This window comes from Chinchilla lanigera, unplaced genomic scaffold, assembly GCF_000276665.1.
Source record: "Chinchilla lanigera isolate Chin_1 unplaced genomic scaffold, ChiLan1.0 scaffold00069, whole genome shotgun sequence".
In the NCBI taxonomy this organism is placed as follows: Eukaryota; Metazoa; Chordata; class Mammalia; order Rodentia; family Chinchillidae; genus Chinchilla; species Chinchilla lanigera.
In genome coordinates this window covers 9,803,953-9,811,354 of record NW_004955470.1, presented here as the reverse complement: position 1 = coordinate 9,811,354, position 7,402 = coordinate 9,803,953, and the positions used below count along the sequence as shown (strand labels likewise).

Sequence of the window (7,402 nt, the reverse complement as noted above, 5' to 3'; positions counted from 1 at the left end):
TGCAGGGTTGGCTGCCACCAGGCCCCCAGCCCCAAGTGGGCAGAACCAGGCCCATGCCGAAGCAGAGAGAACTGAGGTCTTCCGGGCACTGGGTCCCTTCCTGGTGCTCTGCCGTGGTCATCGCGGTGGCCGTGCTCGAGAAGCTGGCAGAGATGGGGCCGACTTCCTTGGCAGCACCACTATCTTCTGAAAACGAATAAAAATTTAAACCTAGGCAGATAAACATATTTTTCCACACTGAATTTCATCAGGAATACATTAACATTTTCTTAAAGGTAAAGGCAGGAGAAACGAAAGAACTGAAAAGAGAGTATCAGGATGGATTTGGCCATTAAGGTCGTTTCTGTCATTCCCGTTTCCAAGCCAGGGCATCGCCCACATAGCAACAGTACCAGGAAGCAGGGATGGGGAGGGTGGCACCTGGCGAGGGTGTCCCCGTCCCCTGTGTGCGCAGAGCCTGAGGAAGGAGGTTGCTGCAGTGACCCAGGTGCTTCGGAGTCCTTGAGTGACCCAGGTGAGATGGGCTTTGTGACATTCGTCATGGGCATCTGTGGAGGAAGCAGTTGCTGTCTGGGCTGACACATGGCTGAGTTGGAGCTATGCCCAGGAACCTTAGTGTCCCTGCAAGGGTGGCCCTGGCCCTTCCTTCACCCGCCTCATCCTTGGTGCCCCGTGAGCAGGTCATGTCCACCTGTGCCAAGGCCAACGCAGCTGTGGGCCTGGAAGTTGGCAGTTGCTCAGTTCCCTTCTGCACAATGACTTCTTAAGTGAGGGAGACCATGAATGGGGCCCAGACACATCTACTTCCAGTCAGGCCTGGTGACACCCTTAGTAAGTGATAGCAATAATGAAGATCGCGACAGCCCGGGACCTCGTCCTGCGAGGGCACTGCAGCCTTGAAGGACGGGACTTCATCTCCAGTGAAGTCATTGCAAAGAAACCAAGCTGTGCTGCAGAAGGGACAGAGGACGGCCATTGGCCCTTCACTCCTCAGCAGACCCATCCTAGATTTGGGAGCCTCCCCTACCTGCAAGACTGGAGGGGAGCACAGAGTGACCCCTGAGCTACAGAGGGACGCACACACTGTGGCAGGAATGCCGGACACCTGCACCTGGGGCCTGGTGACAGCGCCTCCCAACTTCTGTCTCCCCAGCAGCACAGAGGTGGCAAGATGTCCCCAGCCACACCATGAGATGCCACGAGGCCCCGGTGGCGGCCTAGGTAGGTTGGTGTTCCTGGGTCAGGCGGGGCTGAAGGTGACAACGGAAGGACCTGTGAGGTGTCCCTGAAGAACACCTCGGGCTGTGGTAGATAGCAGGCTGACAGACGGCGGGGGAGGTCCAGGGCTGGGTCCACAGATGGCCCAGGGGAGTGGGGGTGGGCTGGGTGGTTAGACTGCATGGGGATCGGACAGGGGTGTTTGGGGTGGGAGAAAGAAGGGCTGCAGATGTGTTTGGAGGGTAGAGTAGGCAGGCTGATAACAGGCAGGAGACAGAGACAGAGAGAGACAGAGAAATAGGAGCCAAGAGACGCAAAGATGGACAGACAGTAAGAGGTGGGCACAGAAAGGAAATAAGAGAGAGGAAGAGAGTGGGAGGCTGGAGGGTGAGATCAGAGGTGCTGGCCTTGTAGATCAATCTCAGAGCAGCAGGAGCGAGAAGAATCTTCTCAAAGGGGAAGAGGAGAGAAGGAGATGAGCAAGGACCAAGGTGTGGGATGTCCACGTTCCAGTTCCCAAGGAAGAACGTGATCACGCACTTGTAACAATAAAAATGAAAAAATTTAAAAAAAAGAAAGAGCAAAACAAAGCTCAGCCCGGCTTGGATTTGTCAGGAGAGTTTGCTTCCTTCACTGACGGTGGTGCTGAATCTGACAAACATGTGAGCCCCTGGGAGAAACCAAAACAGAAGTAATGATGGGTCAGACCCGGACTTGGTTGGCAAAGAATCAGCTGGATGTGTGGTGCGTTCTGGTCTCTGTTCTCAAGCTGTAAGAAGCCCTGTTTATCTCCTCATGATTAAAATGAGCATTTTCACTGGTTACTCTTCCTGTCAAAGCTTTTGCTGATAATTGTCTTAAAAAAGAAATATACCTGAGATTAAAAGAAAGTAAGAAAGAAAGAAAGAAGAAAGAAAAGAAGAAAGGAAAGAAAGGAAAGAAAGAAAGAAAGAGGAGGGAGGGGAGCCTTCCTCTGAGAGAAGGGACTACTCCGTTCCCGCCCCACCCCGAGGCCCTGTGGCTGGCTCCTGGCCTTGCTGTCAGTGACTCTGGTGCTGAGGTCTGGACAGGGGTGGAGCTTGTGAAGGATGGTGGTGTCTCGAGGGCCCTCTCCGACGCAGTCAAAGGGACACAGTGACAGGTGTCACTGCAGGGCGGTGTGGACAGCAGCACGGAGCAGGTGGAGGCTTGCCGGCTGTGCAGAGGATGCGACACCAGAGGCCACGTGCATGTCCTCAGGGCCAAGCAGAGCCTGTGTGCGGGCAGAGAGACACTGTGACATCAATGAGAGGGTACGTGGAAGGTCATCCTGACCCAGTCCCGGAAATATTCCACACTGTGTGTTTTATCTATGACTCACAAAAATATGAACGTAAGCATTTTACTGTTACTATTTATTTTTGAGTAATATATATTCATTAAATATATGAAGGGGGTTGAGTGTGCTCTTTTGACATGGAAACATTTTAATTTTTCTTGAATTATATTTCACACAAAAAAGGATATCACATTTTAACTTCTTAGTTACAAGAGTGAGAGAGTCACTATAGACGGCCACAGCTCTAGCAGAGACAGGGGTTCTGCACATCCCTCGGCATCCAGGGAGGAGTGTTAGCTGCAGGTGCCTGCTTAGATCTCACAGCCCTTGTGCATGGGTGCCTCCTAGAAGCAGTATCTGCATGCCCCCTGCGCACGTCCTCCTGTGTGAGCTGCGCCATCGTGGGATGGCGTGGGACTGTTGATATGCGGTGTGGGCTATGGAGATGGTTCTTATGCCATGAGGTTTGGAGAGGGTGGACGAACAGGCTGCAGTGATCAGCAGTTTCCACCTGTGGTGGGTGCATCCAAAAGGCTGGCGCTGTGGGCGTGGGGGCCGACTGTCCTCGGGGTCCTGCTATCACTGGAGTCATCTGTAGGAGGCCTGGGGCACACCTGGGACTTCACCCCTGGGCAGCTCAGGGCCCCGGGCTGCCTGTAGTGGGCAGACCCCAGCGCCGGGGATAGTGCAGGTTAGTGCAGCCCACATTGCCACCCCCCTGTGTTCCCAAGGTGGATGGGCAGCGGGGGCTCTTCTCCCCCGGATTGGCCTCTCGGGGTCCTCCTGTTCAAGTGCCACCGTGGCTCTAAGGCGAAATCCCTGGGATCATCCTCATACCCGACTCTGGCCACCTTCCACCACTTCTGACCACTGGGGGTAATTATGCAAGCCTGGCAGTGAAGCCCAATTTAAGGCCACGTGAGCCGGGAGCAGAGACACTTGGACCTGCTCCCGCTGTGCGTGCGGCTCTGCTCTGTGCACTCAGGGATGTGAGGAGACACATCGACTCTGAAATGCGTTCAAAGAGCAGGTTGCCTCCCAGCGCCAGCCGAGTAGGTGAATGAATAGGAATACATAAAAAGCAAGCAGGGGGCGAGGCCCGCTGGGGTGGGGCCTCACTTTGACCTTTGATTGTGCTTGGTACCATTTAACACTTTGCGTGTACATGGGGGAGAAGGTCTACAGTGCAGACCCAAAGCCCTGCCGGCTTAATGTGAGTCCCCAGGGCGGGGCTGGGGCGCCGGCTGTGTATTAACACAGAACCTAATCAGGCCCTGCACTTGGGCAGGCTTCACCCCAAGGCCAGTCTCCCTCCCCGCACCCGAGCTCTACCTTCACCATCAGGAGAGCTCTCCTCCTTCAGGTTGTGGGTGTCGTGCTGTGACCAACACAGTCAGAAAATCGGCAGAGCTACGGCGAGGCTGGGGTGGGTGTGGACTTCCGGAGGGACAGGCATGGATGGTTTTGTTCCAGGGCAGAAAGATCAGGAAGCTGAAAAGGCCTAAAAAGGAAAGGAGAGGGAGGCATAGGAGGAAGGGAAGGGGCAAGAGGGGGCAAGGGGCAGAGGGGCAGCAGAGCCCGCGAGGGGTGGGGAAGGAAGACAAGCCAGAACCTCCATGACTGAGCCCAGGGCCCCGAACTTGGCCACTCGGCCTGGGCACCGAGGTTGGCCTAGGGAGCAAAATGAGGACACTCACAGGTGCCCCAGCCACCGCCACAGGGAGGCTGCCCAGCCACTGCCCCCCCACCAGCTGCTGCCCTGGGGCCCAGCAGGTCCTGTCCCTTCCTCCATCTCTACCTGTGCCCATCCCCCTGGCACTGCCCCTCTGACCACCCTGCCTGGCACCCTGGGCTCTTGCTACCTTGGAGCACAGCTGTTTCCCCAACTGACTGCCTCTCAGCCTGTGACCGCACATTGCTCCTGAGCTGAGGACAGCAGAGGCCGCCGTCCTGCGTGTGTGGGAGGCAGGCAGGTGTGACTCAGCAACATGGAAAGGGAGGTGGAAACACATGGTGAGTGCTTAAATTAAAAGCATTACAGTAAGACGCAATGTTGTGAGTCCCCCTCCGAATACTCCCACTCGCTCTGAACACGCGTGTCCCAGAGAGCTTACCACTTTCTGCGGCTGCCCGGTGCCATCCAGCGGAGAGGCAGCTCAGGAAAACACCGCACTGTGCCCCGTCCACCCTGTTCACCGGATCTGGCTGCTGACTGCTCCCCAAAGCCAAAATGACCACAGCACGCCAATGTCGTGAATCCGCTCAGGTCATCCAGGCAGCTAAGGTGGTGCAGCTGATGACGCTTGAGACAGAGGACTTCAGAGCTGCTGCAGGAAGGGGAAGGAAAAGTGGGATGAGTGTGTCTGAAGCGAGGGGAGTGTCTGGAGGAGGAGGAGTAACAATGGGTCTTTCACTGTGATAAATTTTAGAAAATTAAGCATTCCCCAGATTGTCCCATCACATGTTTATGTACAGTGCAGAGTGGGTGCCAGGAGAGGCCCCGGGAGGCTAGCGGGCTGGCAGCAGTCTTGCCAGCGAAGGCTGGTGATGAGGAAAGAGAGGAGCCACGCACATTCCTCACCTGACGCGCACCGGCTGCCTGGGGCTGCACGCCTGCCACCCTAGACACCAGGCCCGCGGGGCCGAGCTGCCGAATCTTTTCCAGGATAGAGGATTTTGATCAGTGTTTAGTAAAGAGAGGAGGCGCTGTGTCTTCTCCGGATTTTATTTACTTGTTTTTGAAGCTGCAGCTTGATAAGGTGAAGGAGTCTCTCATCTGCAGCATTCCACAGTCAATCTTCTTTTTTGTTCCTGGTGTGCAGCTGCTCCCCACCTTTGAGTGGCTGGCAGAGAGTTTGGGAGGGAAGGGGGAGGAGAAGAGACAAAAGGTGCCCTTTTTATCCGCGGAGCGGGAGAGCACCGGGGAGAGGTGTCTCAGGGGTGTCACCCACAGCCTGGCTGTCAGGTAATAGGGCTCCCGACTGCTTCGCTTCCCTCCCCCACCGCCAGCCAGCGCTTCATCATTTTTTAACATCTCTTTGGGGACAGGGACATGAAAGTGAACTGCAGGTCAAAGTCAGGAATGAGGGGTGCTGGGTCCTTTGTTGGAAGCCTCACCTGCCCGCCTTCCTGCGCAGGCAGGGCGCAGGCGCTCGACATTCTGCGCACATCCTCCTCCAGGGCCACACGGACATTTACATTTCAAACTGCCACCGCCTGCGCTTGATTAATTATTTAGTGGCCTGGCCACACTTGAACGTTCGCGAGCTCCTATTTCACGTAAGAGGTTCGATCTTTCCCTGTCCAAACCTTCCTTCCCCGAAGGACATGGTACTTTTCTGAACAAGACACCGAGGTGCCCCCTCGCACCCCTGCACCCGGAGTCCTGCTCTTCCTTCGAGTGGCACAGCCCGGACCAGAGCTCCTGGCTGGTGCCTCTCCTGCCTGGCTCTGACCTCAGCCAACTCCATGTTCTAAGTAGGTAAATAAAAGTGTCTTACGGCACAGCCTCAAAGTCGCTGGTCTCTCAGTTACTGATAGGAGCTGGGTGGAGGAGCGGAGGAAGTTTGGGGTGTCCCAGCCGGGCCTCTGTCTGCTGCAGGAGGCGCTGGGTGGGTGGCGCTGTCCTCTCTGCAATGGTGTGGAGAGACCAGGGGTCTGGTGCTCAGGGGGACAAATGCTTAGGACAGGGACCCTTAGACTGGGTCCAGACCGGGTGGGGGGTGGCGCCCTGAGGGTTTCTAGGCTTCTCTCAAACAGTGTGCAGCAAACGGGTCTCTGGCACATCCTCAGGAAGAGCCCGGAGCTTGCCACGCATGCGCTTCGCCTGTGTCAAATTCCCATCGGTTCTGGCCGGAGGGCGGGAACTTCCGTCCTGTGTGGGAACCTGGGTTTGGATCCTTCCAATCTCTGCATTTCCATTCCGGCACTTAGTAGTGGTGTAATTGTAGAAAGAGTGATCTCTCTTCCTGGGCGTCTTTTGCAGCCTGTAAAAACCGGCATCAATAAAACCGACCTTGGGGAGATACTGTGAAGGAAAAGGTAGAGGGTGAAAAGCAAGGTAGGGAAATAGCCGGCATGTGGGTCAGCAAGCGAGGTGGCTCTTTAACAACAGGATCAGCTAGTGTCTGTTCAAAAATAAACTGATCAGTTCTAAGAAAAGAGAATGAAGGTTCTGATTTTTCTATTTTGTCACCAAGCATATTAGGAGACTTTAGAGAACATATAGTATGGCCTTTGCCACAGGAGGACAGGGCGCTTCCTGTTTATAGGCAAGGAAGGAAGGAAAAGAGGGAGAAAGAAGGAAGGAGGGAAGAAAGAAGGGAGGGAAGGAGGGAGGGAAGGAGGAGGGAAGGAGGGAGGGAGGGAAGGAAGCAAGCGAGGAAGGGAGGATGGATGAGGCCTAGCACAAGCGCACCCATTCTTGGTGTGTACTACAACTCACCTCTGCTTTGTGGCACGTGGAAGCCAAGGGTGCATCTGTCCCCAGACCCAGTCTAGGCCCTGGGAAGCGAATGCCACCACTGGGCCTCCTAGCACTGGCGACCTCAGACCAGTTGTGAGACCTTCCACGCTCGGTGTGTGCAGCCGGGTATGACCTACGTGATCACTGTGGTGCTGGCAGCACCCCAAGAGTCCTGGCTGACAGGCAGTGACCTCGCAGTACAGGAGAAGGCGCGGCTTGGGGGCTCCGTGACAGAGCAGGGACTTGGCAGCCCCTCCTGCAGCCTTCAGTCAGGCACTGGCAGCGCCGCACAGGTGACCCCGGGGGCCCAGCCTGTGCTCGGAACCTCAAACGTGGGCCTCCTTGTCCAGGTTGCTGTCCTTGTCCCCGGGCTGAGGAGGTCCGTGGAGGGCACCTCCTGT

The 7,402-nt window shown here is 55.9% G+C and overlaps 1 long non-coding RNA gene across 2 annotated transcripts; it reads right to left on the bottom strand.

Moving 5' to 3' along the window:
- Window positions 1-2,610: 2,610 nt before the first annotated feature.
- Window positions 2,611-7,076, bottom strand: LOC102023578. Of its 2 annotated transcripts, none has more exons than XR_263481.1 (6): window positions 6,981-7,076; window positions 6,037-6,522; window positions 5,118-5,379; window positions 4,651-4,863; window positions 3,869-4,037; window positions 2,611-3,190 (listed from the first exon to the last, which is right to left on the bottom strand). It is a non-coding gene; the product is annotated as an uncharacterized LOC102023578 (long non-coding RNA). The 2 variants fall into 2 exon arrangements; XR_263480.1 differs by having other exon boundaries at window positions 3,869-4,027.
- Between the last annotated feature and the right edge of the window lie 326 nt (window positions 7,077-7,402).